The following is a 14,080-nucleotide window of genomic DNA, read 5'->3' as shown; positions in this document are numbered from 1 at the left end:
CCGTGCAGTACGTCCCGGACAATTTCTTCCTCAACGAGCCGGCTGTAGCAACGCCATCATCAATGCTGATGTAATCGGTGAGTGTCACCGCATCCGGCAGCACACCTCCGAAGTCCGGGCAGTCATCTGCATTGTCGTCTGGCGACACTTCTGCCACTGTGTCATTGCACGGCTCAGGCAAAACGAGCCACTGTGTTGAAAACAGTTAGCAATGACGTGCGCAGGCGTGTTCTTCCAAACGTAGGCAAGAATGTTGACCGCGCTCACAAGATCCACGTCGTACTGCTTACAGACTTCATTGCACAGTAGCATGCATTCCAGCACGCGCCTGCGGTATTTATTCTTCCCATACTGAATTATACCTTGGTCCATCGGTTGGAGGGCCGATGTAGTGTTGGGCGGCAAAAAAACAACTTCAATGTTGTTCAGTCCGGTGGCACTGTTATGTGCACTACAGTTGTCAAGGACAATTAACACCTTGCGGTTCTTCGCAGAAAACTGTCGGTCTAGTTTTTGTATCCAGCCGCGAAAAATTTCCAATGTCATCCAGGCCTTTTTATTAGCCCGGTACTCAACCGGAAGAGCAGGCACGTTCTTAAAGCACCGTAGCTTTTGCGCCTTTTTTTCTTTCTAATTACACAGAAGCCTGTGTAAATGTATCTTTTAATCTGAATTACCCTGAATGGTATGATGTGCAGTACATTGCTATTACTACGATGTACAATAAATTTTTGATATGCTTTGTTTTCTTGTTTGGAACCCCAATCACAAATTTTAGGAGTAATGCTGATGCTTCCTATTTTTGAAACTGAAGGAGGTGGAAAACATCGACCAAAGAACAGCCAACCTTTTTTCTTTCGTTTAATACTCCTTTTTAATTTTCTTCTTACATACTCTTTTATGCCCTGGGGCAATAAACAACATCGTTGAAAAAGAAAATGCGACCGCACGGAGCAGAAACTTCTTTCCATCCTTATTCGTTTGGTCTGTCTCCTGCTTTCGACATGCACTATCTTGACCAGACGAGAATCATTCAGACCCTTCAATTCCTGAAACTGAAAACATTCGCAAATAAAGCTTTATATAGATACGCTGATGCTCGCGGCACCAGAAGTATTGGAGTACCAATAAATCGATTTTGATGGTTTTGCTTGTCGGGTTTCATGTGCCAAAATTACTCGGGCTATGAGAGACACCGCAGTGCAGGACATCGGAATTTCGACCACCTGGAGTTCTTTAACTTGTACTAACATCGCACAGCACACGGGCGCCTTGCATTTCGCCTCCATCGAAAAGCGGCCACCGCGGTCGGGTTGCGATCCCTCATCCTTGGGCACAACAGTCGAATTCAAATTCGACTAGCGTTTAATGAGCTAAACCATTACCTGCGACATCACTGAAAGGCCGCGTGCTGCATGAGCGGCAGGCATGCGTATGCTCAAGTACCGTGGTTCAAGACGAGTGGCGTGTACCATGCATTGCACCACGGCCAACAGCGCCACACACGCCCGGCTTGAAATGGAGGAGCAGCTTCCATCCGTTGTTGGCGTCCCCTCCCCCTTCTAGCCACCACAGAGAAGACTGACCAATGTCTGGAATGTGGCCAAATTCCCAGTGTCATCGGCTGCATTCTCATCATACTAACAGCCATTCACGAAATTTTCACATGCACTGACAATGCTTGAGTGGCTGGCAAAGCTGAGGACGCAGCCCCCCAAGACAGGTAGGCGGTTGTGCTGGCGTGGTGCCCCCCGTATGATGTCACTTGTGCGCCGCAATGGTGACAGCATCTCCTCAGTCATAGAGCTAGCGTGATTTGGAGGCTACGCATCACTATGGGTGTTGTAGACCGTGCTGTTCGAATAGCTTCCACTTTGTGAAAACAGAGAACTTATTCAATTCAAGCAAAATTTTCACTGTGCACGAGAAAGAAGACAAATGTGCGTGCAACACCATCTAGCTGCGAAAAAAGGTACTTGTGCACCAAGAAAACGCTGTGGCAGTTGTTAACAGGAAGTTTTGCACCAATATTTCAGTCTACTATTATCTAATTTGATTTACTACGTAATTATGAGATTTATTTCTTGTTTGACACCAACCCGATAGGCATATTCGGTGTAAGAAAAAGCCACATACTCGCCGCATACACGCCCGAGATTTGGCGCTCACGCTGATTGGTCGTCGCCTTTCCCACCCTCCTCCCAAAGTCGAACCCGCGGTCTCGGTGACATCAAACTGACGTCATCATGAAAGAAAACGGTTCCCAAAAGGAACCTCCCTTGGATACGGCCCCAGGCTATGTATTGTTTAGAAAGGTGCATTCGAGGTGGCATTCCACAACTGGCACCGTATTGCCGCAGCTCAGGTTGCTCTTGAAACTGCCTTGCATGTCATCTTGTGTTTTGGCAGCTGTGTGTGGCACCTAAATAACTGCTGACAATGTTTCCAGTAAAAGGTGCCTGGCTGCCTTTGCAATGCATCACAAAAGCACTAGATTTCTTTGTCCCGAGAGAACGAAGTTAAACAGTGATGTGGATTTTGCTTCCACTGAGCGCAGTTGCAATCCAAAGGACAGTAAAAAAAAAGTAATTACATTGCAAGAAGGCTATATCATCTACAAAACAATTTATATTACTCTAAATACTATGATTCCCCCCCCTCGCATATGATTTCTAGTAAACATTACAAATGTGGCATACTACGTACACTAACAATGGGTGAAAAGAAAATTTACAATATCTTGTACTCTTCAGAGTCTCTTGTGGAAATGTGAGGTTGCAGCGGTGGCCTAGTTGTACTATAGGCATGCTGAAGGTGCTGGGTTCGATCCCCAGTGCTCCGATTCAATGAGTACAAGCTTCCCATGGCCTGGTACTTGGCTTATCAATTTAATTTGCAACCAATGTTAATTACTCATATTCACTTTGCAACCAAAAATTTAATATTCATACATCCTCCGTAGCACATAGTATACAGTGCAGTTTGACCATGGAATTTCACTGATGTGCACAATACTCAAGATCAGCCATGTATAATGACAAAGATTGTGCTCTAACTAGTAAAACTTGGTAGTAGCAAGGCCTCTTTTTTTTCTGCTGCATCTGGGACATCAAAACCCCACATAACATTTCTTTTTTTTTGTCTAACTCCTTTGGCCTGTCATTTTCAACAGTGCCCATGGTTTCAGGGTAGGGACATGTAATATGTAAAATCTCGAGTAATTTGTAAACCACAGTTGCTATAAGACTCAATTCACGTCACACTTTTATTGTTTCAAGTGTCCAAACTTTCTGCATATGCAAGTTTCAAACTTTCATATTCACTAGGGCTTATTTGCAAAGCATTGCAGTTGCCCCCCCCCATTCATGAGTGCACAGTCTTGTGATCTGAAGCAGTGTGGTTCTTATACCACGAACCAGTACCAATTTTTGCACTGTCACTCGACTGTCACATTGACGCACTGCTGTGACAAAGCCAGTGAACTCACCCACTGCATTTCGGTAGACAGCGAGAAAAAGTGACCGGAAGGAACCCCGCACTGGACTCGTGGGCTAGTGCATGAGTGAATTCGAGTATCATATCCTGCTGCAGCCGGAGGAATGTGTCTGTAGGCACGCCAAGCTGCTCCAGGATGGTGATCAGAGGTCTGTTTAAGGTCACTGCCCCTGGAAAGTAAAAGAAATGAAACATTCTCCAACCTTGACAAATTCCCAGTATACTTAAGGGGGGATATGGATCTTAGAGACATTGTTTTTATTTACAGATCAATTTTAATGAAACTGCACATACTTGTCCAGTTTTTCTTGCTTATTTCAAATATGCAATTATTTTTCTTGTCGGCCAATCGATTCCAGAGATATTAAGAAATTTCATGTCATTGTTTGCTCAAACAATGAAAAAAAATTACTCATCAGAAATTTATTTTTAATATAAGAGTAGATACTGCAGTGTCTGATAAATGCAACACTGGAAGCAGTTTTCAAACTGATCTAATAATATAGATTTAACAGTTCACTGAACTTAGTGCTCCCATAATGGCAGCTGGAGGTGAAAAATTAAGAGGAAAAAAAAATTTGAAGGTGAAAATAAAAACTATTCCCAGCATTGCTTGCCCCGTGCTTTCAGCTGCACACTGCAAAAAGAATTGTAGCTCTAGCTGTCCTAGGTGCCGAGAATGACTTGAGCAAGCTTTGAACATCAACGATAAACACAATTTTGAGAAAATGACAAAAAACAAACAAAACAAATTTAATGAGGGAATGTGAAAAATATGTGCAAATTTCATTTCAAAATGACTAATATGCTCCTGGCATATATTCTGACTGGGTTTTGCCATGAATATGGTGCTTTCGTAGGGCTTTTTACACATTCTCAGATTTTGCCCGCCTGCGTGCAGATTCCCTGCTTCTGCGCAAGTCCTTCTCTAACATGCACTTTTCGCTTTGCATGCTTGGTTTTAGACTCATCTCACTGAGTATGGCTGCTGATGAATTTGAGCTACCTGCGTTGAATTTTATTACGGCTTTGGCTACAGCAGGTTCTACAGCAAACAGCGAGGCATTGGACGCCTTAGGTGCCAGAGCCCATATCATTGAATAGAAGCTTTCATTGTTGTTCTGAGTTTTGCCGTGCAGGCATCTCTCAAGCAGCTTCTTGTCTGATAACCGCTGATAGATGGGAAGCAGGGCCTCGAAAACTTGGGGAGGCAGGTTTCTGGGATGCTTAGGCACTGGCTCAGCCCTAGACTTTGCTGAACTTTGCTTGCGCTAGGAGCTAGGCCCTGATGGGCAAAAACTGTGTTGAGACTTTGCATCAATGGATGTGATATGATATGTGGCCATTACTGCACTGTGCATGGCATCAATGTCTCTTGTGTGTCATTAGGGCCCATCCATAATAGGAGGTCAGCCTACTGATGAGGTCTCCTGTCAGTTTGCCGATGTGCTGTACGCGCAGCTAGCGTAAAATATGGTGGCTGCAGACGTTAAGAAGCAAGTTTTTCTTTTTTTTTTTGCGGGAGTCATTTATCCTTGCATGTATGAATCAACAAAAGCATGTGGTCAGCTGCGATCATGATTTGCCCCAAGTGCGGCGTGATAATCGAACCAGGCTTGTGCAATCAAGCCATCATGGGCACTCTGCCAAGTTCACTCCCCACCACCGCAGGAGCTATCAAAAGATAAATGCGCCGTGACGTTATTGCTGCGCAGCATTTTGGCACGCTGCCAAGAAATGAGCTGTGGATGAGACGACCAAAACGAAGTGGCGCGCGCCATCGACATGGAAACGAAAACGCTCGCAATTTCTGCTGCCGCAACACAAAAACCTTGTTTTGAGCTGCCGCGGTGGCTCGAGCAGCGAGAGGGACGCAGTTCCAACAAGTTGGAAATTTTTCGCTCTGTCGCTGCCACTCGCCGCTGAGATCGCTAATCGCTTGCATGTGAGCGAGCTGGCCTTAACGTTTTTTTTTTTTTCAAAATTCTGGGCGCAAAAGTGGAGGGTGAGTTCATTATGCGACAAATACAGTATCGTTTTCTTGCGTAAGTGCCGTTACAAGCAGATTTCTGTATTAGAATTATCTATATATCGAACTATTTCACGATCCCCTTTCGAGTTCGATATATCCGAGTTCGACTGTATATCCATACACCTTTTTCTTGCTCCAAGACGAGGTATGTCTTGCTGTCACCATCACACAGCACTGTAGTGTACCGCAGTTGGTGGCGCTTGAGGGACCTGCTGAACAGTATATCAAGGTGGCCTCCACTTCCATTTCTCCTGCCTTTTTCGTTGTTTTTTTGGCATACATGGCTGGCTGCCCATGTTTCATACGAAGGGTCATCTTCCTTTAGACCCAACTTGCACCCGGCACAGAAATTACTCAACACAACATAATCAAGTATCAAGCCACTGAACAGTTCAATTACTACACCGACGCCGATGTGGGATGAATGTCCGCGTGTCATCCAGGAACCATAGTAAGAAATGGCGATGTTGCCGGGATTATCAACGTTTAGTTCGGAGTAGAGATCGCGAACCGACTGCGCGCACTCATTGGTGTGTTTCCAGGCCGCTCGATCAGCAGCAGGCATTAAATTTTTCGTGTGCAGACTCTGGTGGCTGATATTCGTCACCGAAACCACATCGTTGAAGGCCGTTTGGAGATTACCAGTTGCAAGCATGGCACGCGCTGAGAGAACGTTCACAGTGAAGGGATTCACCTTTTGAGTCCCTTCGACGCACGGCGAACTCCACGCTGGCGCAGTCTCGCTGCAATTGTCACACACAATGTGCAACTTCACAGCAAGTCCATATTCACGTTCATCATTGCGTATTTGCACACCCCCGGAGCACGATTTGCACTTCACAGACTGGAGCAAAGCTTTCAGAGAATTCAGGCACAAGGTGGTGAACGAAGGCCCGCTGCGTGGTCGGACCGCAGCGTCGTCGCTGTCGGCAAGAAGTTCTTTCTTTCTGTCTGTTGCTGCCATCGATGACAGCTTCTTAAGCTTGTCTGCAATTTTTTGCTGGTATTCTGCAGCCTTCCAAGGCTGCAGAAATGCAGTGTTGTGGTGTTCATGGCCGCTGTCAGGTTCCGCTGATGCTAGGCCTAGGCCTGGCGTGGTAGCGTCGCTGCTCCCGTCACAGGATGCGTGAGGCTGGTCCATCAGGGCATCCTGGGATGCTACGGTGCGTTTTTGGAAGTTCTCACTTAACAAACGCTTCAGCTTCTTTCCAAACTGGTGTCTGGCACGAAACTTCGTCAATTCATCGTGAAACCTCTGGCCCCAACTCAAAAACAAAATGGCACTAGGGCTGCAGTTGCTGCCGCGGCCAAGCGCATCTTGCAGACAACAGAGAAAGATTCAGCCAATAGCGTAGTGCCATCGTGTCACGTGCTCCGAGCAACAATCGGGATTGCGTGTCTGACCTTTTTTTTGGCGCATTTTTTTTCTGTAACCAATGGTTGGACGAAGACGTCGGTGGCGGGAAACTGAAGTGCAAAAACTCCTCTTCCGGACGAGACTAAGATGGCCCTGGTAGCGCAGAGTCAAAAGTGCCGTTTTGGTGTCAATTTCGGCTCATATTCTGTCGATACCGATGGCGTTAATTAGCCTTACGTGAAAAATATTGAACGTAGCAGTGTGAAAGTTTGTAGACTGGTGAATAATTAGCTGCAGATTTCAAAAATAACATAAAAAAAAAAGATTTTCCGTCAATTTTTCGAGCTCTAAGACCCGTGTCTTTCCTTAAACCCCCAACCTCCAAGTTTCCCACAACCGGTATCATTCAGGAGCTAACTATGGCACTCCAAGATATAGTTACAGCTCCATTTAAAGGTCCACAGAAACAGTCACCAAGAAGCCACTGATAAATGTGTTCAGTGTATAGAACGAATGCTTTTGAGCATTAACCCAAAGTATAACTCTTTGGAGCAAAGCCAGCAAGTTATTATAAATTTTTAAAAACAGCGTTTTTTGAAATTTGCGGGCAGAGAGGTTGTCGCTTGGCGGTGTCGCATGGAACTATTTCCTTAAACTGTGACAGCACGGGTGAGTTGACTGGTAAGGCTTGCTAGAAGCTGCCATTCGCTACGGCCACTGTAGCCATGACGTCGTGGACACACTTCCGGTAACTGCGAAAGTCGTCAGCTCGTGCGCTGCTCGAACTCTGTGCAGGCTGTTTTTACACAGCAGCAAATTGCTGGTAAGAGCGATAGCCGTGATATAAGCAAGTTTCTGCTTAAGCCAGCTGCCGCTGGTGCATTTCAGCTCATCGGATCTGCTCGTACTAGCTCTGCGATTAATGCGTCGCCAGAGTTAATCCTATGATTATTTTACTATGGCAGGATAGGATTCACAATAAGGCAGTTTTATAAGTAGACGATTTACGACAGCGCTGATCAGTTCCAAAGCGCTGACCGCCACGGCTTCAAAGCGAAACAATGTAGACCTAGCGACGACTAGGGACAGTCACGCACGGCGCCGCCGTTCACCGTGCTCATGCGCCCCACCCCCGTGGTAATTGTGTAACGTACCTAAGCCTGCTCGCGGCATCCCGTGCTGTGTTGCAAACTCGTGTACTTTCATAACTAAGGCCGCGCATTTTGTGACGTTCTGCTCAGCAACAAGCCGCTCAAACGATACTGCAGGCAAGACAAGGCTTCAGTACACAGTCCCTGCGCTGTCGGCCGTAATCGAAGATGTCAGGTGGCACCATATTCTATACATCGATCTCTAAACGTGGTACAGTGGGCAAATAAATAACTTTGTGAAACAGATTTGCTCGTACATTTCGCGCACTTGGGTGCTGAGAAGTAGCCTCCGTGAACAGACGCTGCCATAACCTCGGTTAATGACGCAAACCGAGGTCGCCAAGCTCAGTTTGCGATAAATGCGGTCAGTGGTGTAACCATGGTTTGGTCTGCCATGTACATGGGCTAACCGTGGGTTCGCGTAACTGCGGTTACACTAACCGTCACTGCGTGAACTGGCAAACTTCCCAGGTGTGTGCGAGCAAGGAAAGGTTGACGAGAGTACGCCAGCGAGCGCGTGGCAACCGTAAGTTCGTCGAAGTGACGTATTTCTGGGCAGAGCTTTGAACTTGCTTGTATTTTTTATTTTTTTATGACTCCCTTAGGCATACCAGTTGAGGGGGAAAATTGTAAGGGTCATTTTTAATCGCCGATATCTCTGGTGTTGCAGAAGCTAGATCGAAAATGTTTGTGGCAGAATGATGAGTGGCTCAATGTCTATCCGTGTTATGGCGTTGATTACCCTTCTTGGTGACCCATTTCTGTAGACCTTTAACAAACTCAAATGCCATAAACATCTAACAAAGCATCTTAGTCTCCAAAACCTATGTCCACAAGAACAACATGTATGTGTTTAGCTTCAATACAATGAAGTAAATATTGCTGTGCCTTCAACGGAATGAAACTTCGATGCTGGCTTGTACAGGCTCGTTTTACTGCACAGAGCATATATTGAAATGCGCACTATAGACTACACCCCCACTGCCCGACTGCTGGCCGATGTAGAGTGCATGGGAACAGGGAAATGTGACGACAATCGCAGCAGTATATGCACGGTGTCGTACCTTTTGGAAGCGTAGAGGCAGACATACACGAGAGAAGTGGATGGGATAAACGCTACTTGCAATTGTGTTTAGAGGAACCTTCCTGTCTGGAGACCAGTCTGCCTGTGCAGATACAACAGCATCGAGCAATGCAACACACTTAAAGATAAGACGACTATCTATTCAAGAGGTAGATGCCACATGTGCGTGCCACTAAATAGACAATGGGAAGAGTGACCAAACCGCTAACTTCCTGTGCACATAAGCAGCACCTCTTTTTGCAGCAATGTCACTCACGTATTGCTGACACACTTTTCATCCAAGCCGTGAATAGGAAACCTGCACTGGAGTTTTCTGCGTACAGCCAGCGCCGCCTAGTGGCCGTCACGCCACTATCTAGGTAGGAAATAGCTCCATAGCCCCGTAGAGCGCCATTTTGCATTTCACTGCGGATGGGGTAAAAAAAAAAAACATGGCCAAGAACGGCGCTAGTGTGAAGCTGAAAAAAAAAAAGGCAGTGTTCGCCATCCGCACTGTCATCGCCATCAGCAGAATGAAGCGAGGGGAGCGAGGTCAGCCGGAAGTTGGTTCATTTCTAACCCTACCTTCGTGCAGTGGAGTCGTCGAGCTTCGCCTCAGCATGTGTCGTCGCCATGTGCTTTTTGCATCTACGGTCACGCTTCGCCTACGTGTTTACTGTGCTGCGTGTGTGTATAGAGTGCTGTGCCTGCGCATCTTGACGCTGAGTGCTGCTGCGATAGCGACACCAGCAAAGCAGCCAAAGTATAAAGCGAAGGACCTGTCCACAAAAGTGCAAATATTGAAGGCAATCAAGGAGGGTGTTTCACGCCAAGACGTGATGAACAAGTATGGAGTGAAGAGGACAACCTTGGCCACGTATATAAAAAATGAAAAGAGCATCTTGGAGGCGTTCAACAGTGAAAGCTTCAATGCTAAAAGGAAAAGACTGCGGACAGCGGCTTGCTGATTACATCACCATCGATGATGGCGTCGCAGTCGCCGGACAGCTGACTGAGGACGACATAATTCAGGAAGTTAAAAGTACCAACAACGACGATTCATCAGAAGATGATTGTGAACAGCTGCCCCCGCCGTCGAAGCGCACGGTTAAAGAAGCTGCAGAAGCGCTGTCCGTTCGGGAAGAATTCTGCGAACAGATTACCAATGGTGCGCATGCCTCGGAGCATCTGGCAGCGGTTAGCGCTAATGTCGCTGGTCAAATTCGCCCGAAAAAACAGATGGTGATAACTAACTTGTTTACCAAATAAAGGTATGTCATTCAGGGGCTCATTTCGTTTTTCTTTTTTTCTTTTCATTCGATAATTCGATAGTCGGATTAGACAATTTTTCACGGTCCCGTCGATGTCGAATTAACGAGCTTTTACTGTATAAAGTTCTGTTTATTCGCTTTTATCATTTGCGCAACCTGATGAGAACGTGTTGTGAAGGGCATCTTTAGAACTGGGCGTGATTGGGGCCATTGCAAGATGAACTGCAACTTAAACAACGGGCGAATGTAGTGGAATCCTGATATCCATATTGTGGTCATATAGCTGACAAGCTGGGAGAGTTAACCTATCCGAATACGCAGTAATTTTTCGGAATTACAAAAAGTTGGGTAATGCCCTAACCGGCATGCTTTCAGACTTCTTCCTGCATTAAACCAGCGCGACTCACCTAGTGACCCTTCAATTTTTCAATGGTTCAGTAAATTAGCTGCAAATGGAAACAATTACAGAATTAATTTGTTCGTTGTTTGCTTTGAATAAAAGAGTACTGCTTCACAGAAAGCGCTTTTTCTTTTTAAGTTGGATATTTTAGACTGCTGGCTGACGTATCACCGAAAAAAAAAAATCGTGCAATATTTGTTTTAGCACACGTACAAATCAATAGGTAGACATTCTTCATTCTTAATCCAGAAATACTTGCCTATTGTAAATATCACGCTGTACAATCATGCTGCTTCACAATGAATTATTTATGTAAGGCACCTATGCTGCTAACTGACCATGATTGCTCGAATCTTTTATTTAGGCACAAAATAGTATAGATACGCCGATCTCTAGTCGCAGTCGGCGCACAGGGTGGTTGGGGGGAAGGGTGAGAAGGGCAGAAGGGGAGTATACATCAACGTATAATCACACACATCACACCTTTAAATGGTGCCTGCTGCAATTTTCATTTTGTGCTAGGAACAAAGCATAGCAACTTTGTTACTTCAAGAACGGACTGGTATTTTTTTTTTGTATTATAATCAGCGATAATCACCTTCGATGCTGTTCATTCTTGACTTTTAAGATAGAGCGCGCGGGTTTAGACTAAAGGGATTTAAGGTATGGCATCTTTCCACCACGGTCTCACATTGTAGAGCACCGATTTCCGCCCAACATTTATCAACAGGACAATTGCGGCCACTTAACTATTTACAGTGCTAGCAGTGTGAGAATTTTAGATGCATGCTTCACAGTGGACCTCGGTGTCATTCGCTTGCAACTGCTACCGTTCGTTATTGTGAACAAGTAAGTGTCGAAACGAGACTCCCGATTTTTGTTCCTGCAGATGAGTTCAATAATGTCGCCCTAAAAGCGGCGCATTATATTTCGCGACACAGGAGGCATCATTTTAGTCTACAAGTTTTTCATCATGAAGCTAGTTGAATCATCACTCTTCTTCGAAAAGATAGTAGGTAAGTACTGCACGTGTTCAATGCGCTTAACGCACACAGTATTCTCAAATTCTACCGAATGTTAATATGGTAGGGAGGTCATTCCATTTTGCTTTGATATATTTACCCTCTACTAGCGATGCCTCATCGCAGGTGAATATTAACTGCTAGAAAGTGTGCACGTAATTCACGGTGCACACATACTCTACTTTGCAAGCGCCCCACAGCAAAAAAAAAAAGGAAGAACTGAACCCACGAGAACCGTTTCAAACCTGCGCATAGTGACGATACAGCTTCGATAATGCAGCAGCAGTGTGACTCTTGGCAGGAGGCCGCTAAAATGGTCAGATTGTGCCTTTAAGCCAACCAAAAAGGAAACTCCAAGTTCTTCAGAACATTAAATCTGCGATAAAAGCATTATGCAGGAAATAGAAAGCTCACAATCCGCCGATGGGTGCTGCCACGGCACGAGGAGTGCCGTGCTCCGTCCTACTATACGCTTGCTCATTTTGAAACCAGGAGGCGCTGAGTGTCAGATTTTAGAAGCGCCCCCTGGGCAGCACAGGTTCCCTATAAGCTAGGCTTCCAATATTTCTCTTTTTGCCTCGTCCTACTATAGCAATTTTGTGCAGTGCAGGGGAGCAACCTAAGCACATTTCACAGTGCAGTGACAAGTTTGAGCCACTGCCTGCTGGCAAGGAACGTTCATGCTCCTGAGGCGTTCATTAATACATCGGCCAGACTGGCCGATAGCTCAGTGGTATCGGGTAGAAGACACCTGTGCGGTAGGCAACATATACTCTTTGATGCCGTTTTTCGCAATCATCTCGGTGGCGTGGCCCTTCTACAAGCCTGTACAGCTGTGAGAGCTTGCATGGCACAGAAAACTACACGTCATACTTCGAGGCAATCCTCTTAAGATTATGCGATATTCTGCTGGTAGGGCATAACCTCATACTTATTATTTTTCCCTAGCTGATGTTCCGACGTGCCAGGATCAGAATAAAGGCAATTGGTTTTCTTTAAAAGCGATTCTGCTACCACCTGCACCAGGGCCTTCGCGTGGTCAGATCTGCTCAGTTTCTCAAACTGTGTGACAAACAAAACAGCTATCATGTGTTCACAAGGCTTTGACAATGCTGACTTCAAGCAAGAAGCCACCAGGCCTCGCTTTTTATCACCTTGGAGAGTAGCGAATGGAATGGAAAAAGTTACTTTCTGGACCTCGGCATGTACGGGTTTAACTGCACATGCCGAGGTCCAGAATGTTCCCTCGGCATGTACAGCTAAACCGGGTTATAACAAAATTAAAATGTCCGCAACTTTTCGTTACATCCAGGTTTTCTCTACATGCAGTTTTTGTGTGAATACCGAAAAGGAGAATGTAGAACGAAAACCAGATTATGAACTGATGTAAGGGAAACCACCCTGAAAGTGTTTACAGTAAATCAGAATTATTCGAAGTCATGGAAGCGGTGAAATGTTCCACAATCGCGCTAGCCTCCATCTCCTCTGCGGCTTGCGCGACACAATCTACGAAGGAGCGGGAAAAGGAGGTGGAGAAGGAATCAGTCTAGGGGAGAGAGCACGCGTTGGCGCCGCTGCCATCGCGCGCGCGCTTGCCTACCATCGTTGCCCCAGGAAACCAACTCTATCTCGCGTCGCCAATGCGCTCTGCCGTTCCTGCCCACGAGCAACAGCGTGGCAGCGATGGATGCGCGCTGCTCGTCCCGCATCTTTTTTCTGTTATTTTTGCCCCTTTCAAGTATGAACTGTCATGTTCCGACAGCAAAAGCAGCGGAGACTGCTGCATCTGCCAAGCAGATGCAGTGTTGGTGCTGGAACGCGAAGCTCTGGATCAACTGCGGTCGCTCGTTGCTATAGTAGGCATTCCTCTCACTCCAGTTCGTGTTTTATAGTCCTGAATTTTGCGGAGTTGTGCCAAATTTCCAGTGACTCAACACTAGCTAAGAGGCCGCCGGCGCCGCGAGTTTGTTATATCAAGGGGAACCGCGCCGACGTGTTCGTTACATGGAGTTTTCAAATACATGCACTTCAATGGGGGCAGCGTTGGGGAATTGAAAAACTTCGTAATATCGAGGAATTCGCTACATGGAGGTTCATTACATAGAGGTTTAACTGTATTCCCATGACTATCGCGCCTAAAAGTAATCTGTAGGTCTAAAATTGAAAGGGCTTTGCCTTTTGGAATTTCCACAGTAAAGCACAACTGCTCAGAACAATTGCTAAAGGACTGTAAGATCTTGTCTGCTGTAGCTCTTAGCTGAGAAGTGTATGATAAATGAAAGTCTACCT

At 45.9% G+C, this 14,080-nt stretch overlaps 1 protein-coding gene across 3 annotated transcripts in view; it reads right to left on the bottom strand.

Annotated features, from left to right (window-relative positions):
• LOC146172206 (uncharacterized) overlaps positions 1-14,080 on the bottom strand; it is a 178,700-nt gene that overhangs the window by 75,627 nt on the left and 88,993 nt on the right. The window contains exon 6 of one of the 3 annotated variants that reach the window (XR_014702543.1): positions 3,488-3,665. The exons of the other annotated variants lie outside the window; for them this stretch is intronic. The gene's annotated coding sequence lies outside the window, so the exon portion shown is untranslated. The remainder of the gene's footprint in view (positions 1-3,487; positions 3,666-14,080) is intronic. 3 annotated transcript variants of the gene reach the window in all.

The sequence above is a fragment of the Amblyomma maculatum genome, unplaced genomic scaffold (genome assembly GCF_055883805.1).
Source record: "Amblyomma maculatum isolate TAMU_Amacu unplaced genomic scaffold, ASM5588380v1 scaffold_13, whole genome shotgun sequence".
Classification (NCBI taxonomy): Eukaryota; Metazoa; Arthropoda; class Arachnida; order Ixodida; family Ixodidae; genus Amblyomma; species Amblyomma maculatum.
This window is presented reverse-complemented; position numbering and strand designations above follow the sequence as displayed.